Below are 14133 nucleotides of genomic sequence, written 5' to 3'. Positions count from 1 at the left end.
AGGGACCAAGTCTAAACCCCAGAATTGCATCCTGTTCTCCAACCCTCCACTTGAGTCTTACACATTTGGTTTCTTCCTTGCCACCTCATCTCCCCAGTGATGGTATAAATTGCAGATGCTTCCATGGATTTCCTTGGAATTTTTGGGAAGGCCAAAGAGATAGAGGCTTGAATGAGCTTCAAAGAACAAACGTCACACTATACTGCAGTATCGGCTCCTGAGCTAGGAGCAAGAGGAAGTTGCCATGGAAATTGAAGGCCCCTGCTCCTGAGAGTTCCCATAATTACTTCTGTGAACCAGCATGGTGTGCGGTGTGTAGTTGCTTTGGCCTTGGGTCTCTATTGTCTTGATGCCAACAATATACCCAGAACCTGGTCCAGGAAAACCCTGGGGTCAGTTTGGTGCCCAGTCAGGTTGTAGAAAAGCAGGTGTTCTGAGTTTTAAGGTGCCCTCAGAATGAATTAAGGTTCAAGTAGGTTTATTGCTAGAAAGAGCTGGTCCTTTAATACAAATCAAAACAACCAATCATTTCATATGGCAGAATCTATGATAGCAGCCTTGGTAATAACCTGTTATGCTCAAGATGGCTTGTAAGAAAACAGTTATTGGTCTGAATTATAAATATGTTAAATTTAGTATCTGAATTATTAGGCCAAATGCGAGTACTTTGTCCATATGGAATTTTTCTTGTCCTGAAAGTCATTTAATCCTGCCATCATCCATGGAGTTGCTCCAGAGCACCACAGCTCCTAGACTTAGAAGGAATGTAAGTAGGAGGAACCTTCTGGTCACATAGCCTAATCAGTGGACAGTGGGTGATACTGGGACAACTGAGGATGGAAATGGGTCAAGGATATCTAGACTAAGGGAAGGGACATATGATCCTTTGTACACAGTGGCCACCCTGGAAACTGTCCATATCTATAGTCACTACTCTTTCAAAGAAATGAAGTAAGAGGTAGGCAGAGAGAAAAGGTCTCCCCGAAGATAAGATGAGTCTTCTGCCCTGCTACGAGTTTCAGGTTGTTGGTAAGCCCTGGTTAGGGGAAATGTATAGAATATACCCTATCCCTCATGAAGTTACTCAAGTCCTCTGAAGTTGCAAACTTATGACACCCTCCTGTAACCCTAGTATGCAGGAAGGAGGGTCATGCAGGAGGGTGGCAAGTTCAAGTCCTGTTTGAGCTCAGTCCCAATCTCAAAAGGGAAACCCACTGCAGATGAAGGTGTGTCTTACTGTGTGCCAGAGCCTAGGCACCTTCTATCATTTCCCAGCTTCTGTGAGTTTCTTTGCCCATGATGTCGGTCTTTCAATATCCACTAGCAACTTAGTTTTAAGACTGCTCAGAATATTTCTCCTCTTGAAGCCCTACCCTAGCTGTAAATCCACTCACCTTCCCACCAAGAAGACCAAGAAAATGAAGACCACAGTTCCATTAGGTTCTGACCCTTGATGAAATGTCTAGTCTACAAGCTGTCCTTCCAGCTGGAAGGTCTCTGGTGTCAGTGAATTACTTCAGGGTTTCAACGTGAGCACTGGCGTCTGAAGCAGGTCTTGTAGTGATCAGATGGTGGAGTTGAGATTCATACTGAGCCCACATGGATCTTCTTAGTACCCGTTAGCCTTCTGTCTATGTGACAAATGCCCCACCCTCCAATAACTTATTGTTGTTGTTTTAAAGTGCCTACCAAGTGTCTCTTGGCTCTATTGTTTCTGGGCCTTTGGTGAAGCTGAAGTGTCATGGCAGAACCATGTGGAATCAAGCTGTTGCCCTTATAGTAGCCAGGAGGGTGGAGAGGGACTGGGGAGAGGGGGGAAGGGAGGGAAGGCAGAAATTAGATGTATACTTCCAGGGCCTATCCCACTACCACAGACCCACTTCCTCCAATTGGTCCCACGTACTAAGGATTATACTACTTCTCAATAATGCCCTTTGATCCAATAAGAACTCACACAATCCAATCATCTTCCAAGGGCTGCATACCTCTGAACACTGTCCCATTGGAGTCTTCATTTTAATACCTGAACTTTGGGGATCTTTCAGATCCAAACCTTAACTGCACATTTGACCACAAATACCATTTTAGCACATTCACTATCCACCATTCAGCCCAAAAGAATAAATAAATAATTTGATCAGTGAGTATGGCAATGAATTCCAGGGGAGGTTTCTGATCTTAACCATCTCAATAATCACATGCTTAGGCTGGATTTGAACAGACTTGTCTGTTAGAATAAAGGACCGAACTGAGAAGAGCTACCATGGTGCCTAAGGGCATAGATCCCAAAAGCCTGGAATGTGGAAACTGCTCAGTAGGTATCGTCCATATTACCTGGATAAACCTTGGGACTTTGACTGGGTAAATGGGTGACAGTTTGTTGCTGTGGCTCATGCTTCCCAGACTCCATAGCTGGGACTTTGAGTTTTCTTAAATGATTTTTACTTTGTTTGAAAATGTCTTTCCACACATAGTATGGGGTGAGGAGACATACACAAATAAGACATCCTGCTGGCAGGTGTTTTAATGGTGCTACAGTTACAGAGCCAAGAGCTCATTCTCATATCTTTAAAAATGTCCAGGCCCTGTTATTGTTTCTCCAGTTCTATTAATGGACTTCCTCCCTGGTCCCTGCAATGTATGGCACTGCATGGCCTGTGTTATGGAATTCTCCAGTTCTATTAATGGCCTTCCTCCCTGGTCCCTGCAATATATGGCACTGCATGGCCTGTGTTATGGAATTCTCCAGTTCTATTAATGGCCTTCCTCCCTGGTCCCTGCAATGTATGGCACTGCATGGCCTGTGTTGTGGAATTCTCCAGTTCTATTAATGGACTTCCTCCCTGGTCCCTGCAATGTATGGCACTGCATGGCCTGCGTTATGGAAACATTAACAGGCTCTATTTTGGAAATTTCTCTTTCAGATTTGACATTGCATATTTGATCAGAACTAATCATAATTTATACTTTTTTTAAAAAGTACCTGCTACTTGTTTCAGTTACTCAAAGTGGGCAATGTCAGTTTAGAGAAAGGTCTGTTTGTGAGTTGAAATCCTTTGAAACACAGAACTTATTTGATTCCTGAAAATGGCTCCAAAAGCCTGTTTGCTTTGCCTCTTCAAAGTGGTCAAATGCAGCTGAAAAGTGTTTCAAGGAAAACCCCACAGCTGTCTGTCATCTCTGGGCTTGTTGAACACAAGCAGAGACCCACAATTCCTGGCTCAGCTCTGAACATCATTGACAGCCCATGCAGGATGTCCCGATTTCCAAAGCAATAGTTAAATACGATTCAATTTTTCAAGGAGTGATGCCTATCCAAGGCTAAAACTTCACCTATTACAACAGAGTCTACAAATACAAGCAAATGGATAGCAGCCCCCACCCCTCTGATTTCCCTTTCTTGAGCTAGCCATACTCCTGCAATAATTCCCCAGGCCTGTAATGAGCATGTGCATTATGTGGACGGCAGCCTTCACTATACACTGTACCTCAGAGATGGCACATGTTGACATATACAGTTCTACAGGATTTTCAAAGGGTGTTTAATATTCCATAAGAGATTTAACAAACCCCCATCTGATCTGAATGCCCAGGTTGTTTCTGACTATAAGCAGTGCTTCAATGAAGCCTCTATTCTCAGGGAGGACTTAGGGCAATGGTTCTCAACCTTCCTTATGCTTTGACCCTTTAATACAGTTCCTCATGTTGTGGCGGCCCTCCAGCCATAAAATTATTTTCACTGCTACCTCATAACTGTAAATGTGCTATTATTATGAGCCATAACACAGATCTCTGTTTTCCTATGGTCTTAAGGTCACTCCCATGAGAAGGGTCACTTGACTTCCAAAGGGGTCCCAACCCACAGGTTGAGAAGCACTGACTTAAGGTGGGCTAACTGAGCATCTGCTTCCAATGCAGGCAAAGGAAACCTCTCAAGGATTAAGTATGGTAATCTGGGCATGCCTTCGTTTGCAGACCAGGTGGCTACCATACCAGCTTGATCTTTAAAACAAAACCCAATTCATCTTTCTTCTTTAAACCCCAGAAGCACTTAGTATCTATCTGTTCTTGTAGTCAGTAGCTTCCACTCTTGGATAGATTTTTATTGGAAAGGGTAACTAACCTTGGCACAGTCCTTATTTCTCTCATTTTGTTTTTTCTGAGTGTCATGCAAAGATCAGAATGTCTCTACTAGTTACCCAAGGCCATTTGTATGTGCTGTTAGGCATGTTTCCAATAGTAAAAAATAAATAGATAAATAAATAAATAAATAAGTAAATTGTGGGTTAGTCTAGCATTTTAAAATTTTAAATCTCAATGAAATATTCTTGTTTAAGACACTGAAGCAGGATCTAGACAAGCCTCTAAATCGTGAATTACTAAATACAGAAAATATAAGGCAGAGGGGAATAAATTAAGCTACCACGAAGAATCAGCCAAATCAGAAGATGGGTGCTCTCCAAGACAAGCTGCCTAGCATTTTCCAATAAATCACACTCTCACACAGGAGAAAAGAGTGCAGTCTCTGTTGCAATATAAGAAATTTACAAGCAATAACCCAATACAAACTGGATTCTGATTTCGATACAAAGTGTCTGTAAACAAAGGCCACCTCCCTGAAGCCCTGGGAGAATTTAAGTACTGCCTGAGAGTGACCAATTAGTTTTGTCAAGTAAGATAAAGACCTGGGATGGTTTAAGCCTTAAACAGAGATGCAGTGTTTATTACTGAATGATATGACTGATGTCTGGGATTTAGAATATTCTAAAACAAATCAGCATACCTAGTGAATTATTGAGGCTAGGTGGTGAGGACATAGGGTTCCACACACTTTTCATTTTGAGGTCTTACATTAATTTTCTTAGGCTGTCTTTGCAAAGTAATAGAGGCCATGTATATTAAGCAGAAGAAACTAACCTTCTTACAATCATTGTACTGGGAGTCCAAGATCATGTCATTGACCTGGCTGGTTTTCTTGCTGAGCCCCTGGGGTTTGAAGATGTCCAATCATACATCTCCAAGTCTCCAGGTCTTCCTTGGAGAGTGCCTGGGGCCTAATCTCCTCTTATAAACAGACCAATCACATGGATTAGAAGCCACCCCACCAACTTCATCTAACCTCAATTGCCTTCTTAAACCCCTACATACACTCCAAATGCACTCACCTCTTAGGTTCTGAGGATTAAGATTTCAACATGAACTTTGTAGGGAACACAGTTCATCCAGGACAGTACCCTGTGAAGGTTTCCATGCAATCAAAAGTCACAAGTAAAAGATGTTAGCTTTTGAAGGATACAGTTTCTTATGGGCAACTCCTCTGCTGATGAGGGAAGCAATGTCAGGTGAGCCCAGTCCTGTGCCCCCTACCAGATTCTGTAAGCTACTGACCCCAGCCAGAAAAGGCTGATTTATTTGTGTCAGTTATTTGATAAGCCTGACAACCCGAAACTCTAAGGACCCACTTCAGAAGGATTATACATTTTATGAGTGAAAAGATCTCTCCAACCTTGGAAATTGTTTACATTCCTGAAGAGGCGAGCTCTAAGCTGTTCCCTACAAAATGAGTTTGCAGGGGGATGGGCCTGGTGATTAAAACAGATAGTGACTGGCGGCTTAGCTCCAGTTTTTTTTCCCTCACTTGAATAGAGTTCTTTAGCCACCCCACCCGACCCACAATTTCCCACCATATGAACTTTATACTGAATGAAAAAAATGATGCTAGTCTTCCAGGAGCTAGGGATTAAGGAGTACAGAAAGACGCTTTTCTTGAGATTCTCATAACTTCCTGGTATTGTTTGAGGAAAACAATTTTCAAACTATTTTATTAAGAGCCATGATCTAGCCAGGTGAAGTGAGAAGCATGCTTTTAATTCCAGCACCTGGGAAGCAGAGATAGGCTGAGCTCTACGAATACAAAGTCAGTGAAGACTATTTAGTAAGACACCAGCTCAAACCAAAGCAAGCCACCAACCAACCAACCAACCAACCAACCAACCAACCAAAGTCATGATTCATCACTCCCATTTCAAATATATATTATTGCCTAAAATATGGAAAAATAAATTAATTATATATATGTATATATATAATTGTTCACAGTAATGGTTATATTCTTTAAAAACTGGAAGTAACAAATATAGCTTATAATAAATTATAGTACCTCTAATTGGTAAAAATTTTATGACTATTAAGGGAAAACAGCATGAGGGAAAACCACGAAATGTTTTCTTACATAAATATCTTAAATTCTGGCAAAAGTGGGAAAACATAGACACAGAATAGAAAAATATTCAGACAAGTTCTCTTTGGGATACATATACAGAGTTTATTTGCTTAGTACACAGCAAACTGTTAGAAATCATCAACAACAATAACACTCATAATCTGATACGTTGATGAGGAAGAAAGAGTGAGCACAGGCGATTGACAGACAGAGGAACCCCACATGCCCTTGCAAACTCAAGAACCCACAGCTCTGAGCTAGAGAGGCGCTTCCCACAGCTGCAATGAGATGCCCCATCTTGCCCATTCGTTTGCAAAGATCGAGCAAAGGGCTTGAAGAAGGAGGAGTTGTGAAATGAGTGTGGGGGGCCCATATCTGTAATCCCAGCCTTCAGGAGAAGACAGAAGATCTCAAGTTCTAGCCCAGACTAAGGCACGTAGTGAGACCCTGTCTTAAAAACACAGAACGACAGCAACAGAGATGGAAGAGACTTTGGGGACCGCATGGATGGCTATGAAACTAAAAACATGCACGCTCCATTTCCCTCGGAGGTCCTGCGGTCCTCTAGAGAGCAACCCGGATGGCACAAGTGGATGTGAGCACCCAGGTCACCTTGCGACCTTCATGCGAACAGCATTGTGTTTGCTGGCTGGCATGAGTGATGTGGCAAGTAAAGGGCAGAGTTAAGAAGATTAATTACTTACGTAACAAAGACCTGTGTGCGGAAAATTACCTGTGCTTGCCAATCCTGTGTGGAAGGACACAGGCTGGATTACCTGCGCTGGATGTCTGGGGATTGAGACTGCGGAAGGAAAGTTGGATGGACATAAGCTTTGATTCTGTGCTATTCTATACCCTGGTGCATTTAAACATCATGTACTCCTTTGGCAGCCTGAAATCTCAAAGGGAGCGTTATGAAAACTTTATAAGATCGTGGGAAATGTTTAAAAAAAAAACTAATAGGAGACACAAGTTTGAATTTGAAAAAAAAAAAAAAGAATTCATACACCCAAAAGGAAACTACATGTATCCAGATTATGGTAGCTTGTAATGTGATTTTTTTCCCCTAGTACATAAAGTTTCTGCAACATGCTTACATGGATTTTCACCATTTTAATACGATTAGAGTTGGACGTGGTGGTGCTTGTCATCCTAGCACTCAGTTGGCTGAAATAGAAGGGCCACTGGTTCCCAGCCAGTCTGGCTATCCAAGAATCTATTATACTAAAAAAATCAAATCAAAATAAAATGATCATACAAACGTTCTTGGTTGACTTCCCTAATAAATAATAATAATAATAATAATATAATAATAATAATAATAATAATAATAATAATAATAATAATAATAATAATAAATCCACCTGTTCATCTTGCAATGGGTCAATCAGGTTGAGATGAATTTCAGAGCTAACCCAAAACCTCAGCCCTGGATTTATGATGATCCCAAAGTCAGGGAAAGTTTTCAAAGGCAGACATCCTGGCTGGGCATCTCGGAACCATCCTTACAGAACATCCAGAGGGTCAGCTCTTTCCTATGACCATTCTGAAAACCACCCAGTTTCTCCGTGCCTCAAACCTCTGGTGTACCCAGTGAGGAGCCCCAGGAAGTACACACCCCTTCATCTGCCACAGTCCACACCAGATCTTGACATGTGCTATTTGAAGTGTTCTGCATTGACCATCAGCTCTTATAAGCAGACCATCCCTTATAAGCAGAGAAAAGAAAGTGTGTATATATATGGGGGGGGTTAGATTCTTGGGGTTGAGATACATGGTGTGGTAGAGTGAGTCAGAAAGGTACAGAGATGGATTGGGTTTAGGGTCCCAAGGCCACAGCCACAGCCAGGAAAGAAACTGGAATTTTGTTCCCAGCACGGTGGAACATATTCCTGTCACTAATTATTTTTCGGGCTTGCAGGAGCTCTTTCGCTTCTTCAAATAGTTTAACACCTTTCTAACCCGTGGCCATTCACCAATGGCATTTGCTCTATATAGAAAGCCCATTTTTTTTCCCTCCTGTCTTCTGGCTAGAACCAATGCATCCTTCATTTCTCAGTTGAAATGCCACTTGAAATGACAGTGAACATGCCTAACTATAGCCAGGGTCATGCCCTATCAAATACTTTAAAATCTCCTCCTACTTTTCCTTGGTGGCACATGATGGGAGAGATAAGTTGGCGGCATGCATGCTATCACTCCATCTTCAGGATTCAGTGGAAGCTAGATTTGTTTAAAAAAAAAACATTTATTTATTTACTGTGTATACAGTGTTCTGCCTACATATAGTTCTGCACACCAGAAGAGGACACCATATCTCATCATAGGTGGTTGTGAGCCACCATGTGCTGGGAATTGAACTCAGGACCTCTGGAAGAGAAGGCAATACTCTCAACCTCTGAGTCACCTCTGCAGCCCCCAGAACCTAGATTTTTTTTTTTAAGGATTCTTAAGTAAAAAAAAAAATAAGTGTAAGAATTAAAATTAGGTAAGCCTACACTTTCTTTGATCAAAGTTAGTAAAGGCTTAGAAACTTTAAAGTTGAAAGAGATGGGCACCCATCCACCTTGGCCAATGCCACTTAAATGTTTACTGTTAAGAAATGGCTATGGGAGACATCACACGCCCAGCTTCACCGTGCTGCACCCGGAGGACCTGTTCTCATCCTGGAGATGGACCCACGCTTCTTTCTCAGTGAACTCTAGGACTTGAAATAGGGTCCTGAGGGAAACGAATTCCTTGAGACAAACTTTTTTCTGGCTGCTAATCACTGTACTAGGGAAGAAAAGAATAAAGTAGGCAGCTTTCGTATTTCACCGATGGATTTAGTTACAGAGATTAAAGTGTCAGCTTGGTATGGGTCCAGTACGTCTCTGGTTTGACAGTAGTTTTGGAGTGAAGGTAAAGACATCCAGAACTGGCTCTTTTGACATGTTGGGTAGCAGTCCCGTGGGTCTTTCTTCTCAAAACTTTGGTTCAGTTTTTCACGGCGTGTCTGTGGCTCCAGGGAGGCCCACAGCTAGAAAGAATAACAGGGGTGTGCAGTTTAGACTTGAGACCTGCTGGCACCGAAGTGTGGGAAAAGTTCTCACAGGGCCTGCTCACAGTTAGCCTAGTCCAGACTAAGGGTTATTAATCTTTCACGTCCCCAAACACTCAAGTCACACAGATTTGAGAAGGGAAAATAAAGGAGGATGGCAGGAGGCCGTGTGGCAGAGCAGAAAGAATAGCAAGGGCTAGACCGGGAGACCCGCCTTTCGTTTGTAAAAACTGAGCGGCTCACACTAGGTGATGCCCAGCTGCCTACCAAAGGCCTGAGGAGGTTGAGTCTTGTGGTCAGTTGGCAACTCTTGACAGATCTGAACTCATCTGGGCTGCCGGGGTGATGCTCGGGACCCCAAGATTCCAGTGTTGAGAATTTTCCTGGGTTCCTACCCTTGGTTTTCTCATCTGCAAATGAGCCACGCAGGCTTGTACTCAAGACTGCAAGAGACGTCTGAGGCTGAGCGGATGGATGGAGAAGCGGCTTTACCGCACAAACATGAGGACTGAGTTAGGATTTCTAGCAGACCTAGGAAAGTCTCTCAGGCATGGTGCCAGCATCAGAAAGGGAAGACAGGGAAAGCTGGGTAGTCAGACCGAGTCAGAGAGCTCTGGGTTCAACAAGAGAGCCTGCCTCAGTAAGTAAAGTGAAGATGACATCTGACATCGACCACATGTACCTGTGCACACAACATATATGAACACATGTACACAGACACACAGACACACAGACACACAGACACACACACACACACACACACACACACACAGGTGCCGCAAGCTTTAACAGCCTGTAGCTACAAACAGGATTACATTAATGGCAATAATTCAAATTCCGCTGACACTCACCCTTGCCTGCTTCGTACAAAATTCTCCCGAAAGCTAGGAAGCAACGGCTTGTGAGAAAGCAGCGAAGCACATGATAGGAAACCATATTTTGTTGTCTTTAAACTATATTTTTCTCAGTTAATTCCTATCATGCTGAACTTCTTTTTTTTTTTTTTTTTTTTTTTTTTTTTTTTGGTTTTTCGAGACAGGGTTTCCCTCTATAGCCCTGGCTGTCCTGGAACTCACTTTGTAGACCAGGCTGGCCTCGAACTCGGAGATCCACCTGCCTCTGCCTCCCAAGTGCTGGGATTAAAGGCGTGCGCCACCACCGCCCGGCCCATGCTGAACTTCTTAAACACCCCTTGAAGTGTACTTTTAGACAGACCACTGCCCTTCTGCTTCTGTATTGTCAAAGGGCCGTGGTGCGTGTGTGCATTTAGCTTGTGTTTGTTTCTTAGCTGGGCTCTTTGCAGAAGTGACGGCATGTTCTCAAACCTTTTCCATCTCCAAAGGCCCCAGACAGCACTGAACACATGAGCTCCAGGAACAATCACATGCTTGATTTAAAAAAAAAAGAAAAAAGGCCCCAAATTCCCTTTTCCTTTGGCCTTGTGAGGTTTCTTGGAGTCTTCAAAGCCATATATTCATTTCATGGCAATGATTCTGCCTTTTTGGTTCCTCCTGCTTGGTCTTCTTTTTCTCTGTACCAGAATAGAATAATTTAGAAACCCCATAGTATCCCCCCAAACTGTTGTCTCATGGGTCTTCCATCTACAAGAACCAGTGGACCACACTGAATTCTAAAACTTCATGAGTTATAGAAAGTAACCCAGGAAGTGCTTCTTCCGATCTCTTTCAGCTTCCGAAGTACTTCAGATGAGAAGGTGCTGAGGAACAGATGGAGAAGTGAACAGAGCGCATCCTCCACTCCTGTGAAGCACCCTATTTGGTTATGTTTTGAATCAGGGAATGCTAGAGGTCAGCTGGGCTCTTTGTTTCAGAATGGACTCCTTCTTGCCCCGACCCTCCAGTGCACGCTTCTCTCTACTTATCCATGGGAGAGACCTGTTGTGGTGCATTAATGAAAAGACGAATGTCCACCCATCCACACCCTAACACTGCTACTCCGAGAATGACATTTATATTACGCTCCATCTCCTGTATCTTACATGAGGGAGTTTTTACGTGCCACTGAAAAATACTGGCTAGCACTCTTTATTAGCCCCCTGACACCCAGGACCATCAATACTTGTCCAGGCCTGATGAGGTCATGCAATAGCTCTTAATCAGAGTGAAAGAGAGCAAGAAATACCTTTATTAAAAAATCAATTAAAAACCAGTTGCCCCAGGTTTAAAAAAAAAAAAAAACAAAACACCACAGAGGCAGAGAAAAAGACTAATCAGGAAATGAAGTGGCAGGAGGTACTCCGAGGGAAGAGGGAAGGCTGGAGGCCACTGGTCACCTCCATGCATGGCTGTTTCCTTTAAGTCTTGAGATCAAACCCTTCCTTCCAGCACACAAATGTCACCTCTCACCATTTGTATGAGTTCTGCGTAATTTTCCTAGTTGCGATGGCTACTCTCGGTTGTCAACTTGACTACATCTGGAATTAACTAAAAGCCACGTGCCTTGGTACAACTGTGAGTGATTTTTCTTGATTTAAGTAATATGAGTGGGGAAGATCCATCCCCCAAACCTGGATCTTTGCGGGTGGGAAACTCCACCTTAAGTCTGGGCCATAGCCTCATGCTCCAGTCCAGGTAAAGGACATGGGGTTAATTTTTAAGAACTGTCCATGGGCGTATCTAGTTTTTAATACAGCCAGTCTTGAGCAAAAAGTATGTGCTGTCAACCTCCGATCTCTGCTCAGGGGGTGACTTAGATAATGGCTTCGGGTGTGGATGTTAATGTCGCCTCCCCCAGAGCCTTTTCAAGTCATGCCGCCCACAGCTTAGAAATCTGCACCTTATGCAAACATGGAAGGTGGCTGGTGTATAAACATGGAGTCTGAGAACTACTTGTAGAAGATGAACTCTAGATGGACCCTTTCCCTTAGGCCAGAAGGTTCACCAGGTAGCTACAGATGCGTAGGTCTCCTGAATATTTATCTATGTACTCACCGCTTACCCCAAACCCAACCCTATCCCTTTCCTCTGCTCAGAGAGTTCGCTTGACGTTCACTGCTGTCCCGCCTCACACCTGCCTGCACAACGATGGATCTGACTTTTATTGCTACAGGCTGGTTTTGATCGTTCTAGAACTTCATACAAATGGCTTGACACCCGGATTGCCTTGATTCTTTTTCACGATGCCACCAGATCTACGAGTGTCCCGATATGACTGACGCTTAGCTCAATGCTAAGCCACAGAGGACTTATGCCTGCCGCAATCAGAGTTCATACTATCAGCGCATCCCCAGAGGCATTTTTAATGATGTTTATTTTCTCTGATAGTTAAAAAAGTAATGGGAATAAGTATTGCAGCCATATAGTCTGGAGGGCGGGGGACAAAAGCCGCCTTCGTGACTAATTAGACGGTCAGAAAGTCCAGCAGTTTCACAGGTCCCAGAGGGCATCAGAGACGAAAGAGTAGCAAAGAACCTGACTTCAAAATGGCGGTTGCATGGCTGCCAACTGCCTCTGCTCTGAGACTTGGGAACGGCTGTTTTATCACAGGCTCCCAGGCAACCGGGTCACACTTGTTATGTGAAGATTCCTGCTTACTCCATTCTACTTCAGGAAACCCACTGAATAACAAAATAAGATTCCTGTACTGGCTGGTTTTGTGTGTCAACTTGACACAGGCTGGAATTATCACAGAGAAGGGAGCTTCAGTTGGGGAAGTGCCTCCATGAGATCCAGCTGTGGGGCATTTTCTCAATTAGTGATCAAGGGTGGGAGGGCCCCTTGTGGGTGGTGCCATCCCTGGGCTGGTAGTCTTGAGTTCTATAAGAAAGCAAGCTGAGCAAGCCAGGGAAAGCAAGCCAGTAAGTAACATCCCTCCATGGCCTCTGCATCAGTTCCTGCTTCCTGACTTGCTCGAGTTCCAGTCCTGACTTCCTTTGGTGATAAACAGCAATGTGGAAGTATAAGCTGAATAAACCCTTTCCTCCCCAACTTGCTTCTTGGTCATGATGTTTGTGCAGGAGTAGAAACCCTGACTAAGATAATTCCTTTATAGTTTCAAGGCAGGGGAGCATTGATGAGCACACAACCCTGCTTATGTTTCCACATATTACAAAGCTGGGCTTTGTTCCTTTTCTCTCTCCTTATACATATTTACAGCACCCAGGATGCAGTCATTTAGAAAACCAGGCAGACGATGATGGGACACAAATACTGTTCATGTTCAGTTTTGGTTCTGTTGGGGGTTCTCGGTTTTTTTTTTTTTTTTTTTTTTTGCACATGTATGTATATGTTGAGCTTGTGTGTATGCATGTTCACATGTGTGTGCAGGAAAATGGGTGCCTTCTTGGGCCACTCTCCCATAGAGCGGGGTCTCTTACTTGTGCATATTTGGCTATTCTATTTATCAAACTTGCCCCAGGGATCTCCTGCCTCTGACTCCCAAGTGCTGGGGTTACAGGCAGCTTGCCACGCCCATTCAATTGGGGTTCTTTTTTTAAAGTTTTTTTTTTTTAAGATTTATTTATTTATTATATGTAAGTATACTCACTGTAGCTGTCTTCAGACAATCCAGAAGAGGGAGTCAGATCTCATTATGGGTGGTTGTGAGCCACCATGTGGTTGCTGGGATTTGAACTCAGGACCTTCAGAAGCCAGTTCTCTTAACCGCTGAACCATCTTGCCAGCCCCCTTTAAAGTTTTTTTTTTAAAGATTTATTTATTTTATTTATATGAATACATTGTAGCTGTCTTTAAACACACACCAGAAAAGGGCATCGGATCCCATGACACATGGTTGTGAGTCACCGTGTGGTTCCAGGAAATTGAACTTAGAACCTCTGGAAGAGCAGTCAGGGCTCTTAACCACTGAGCCATCTCTCCAGCCTCCTCAGTTGGGGTTCTTTATATGGGAA

The sequence above is a fragment of the Mastomys coucha genome, unplaced genomic scaffold (assembly GCF_008632895.1).
Source record: "Mastomys coucha isolate ucsf_1 unplaced genomic scaffold, UCSF_Mcou_1 pScaffold13, whole genome shotgun sequence".
NCBI lineage: Eukaryota > Metazoa > Chordata > Mammalia > Rodentia > Muridae > Mastomys > Mastomys coucha.
This window is presented reverse-complemented; position numbering follows the sequence as displayed.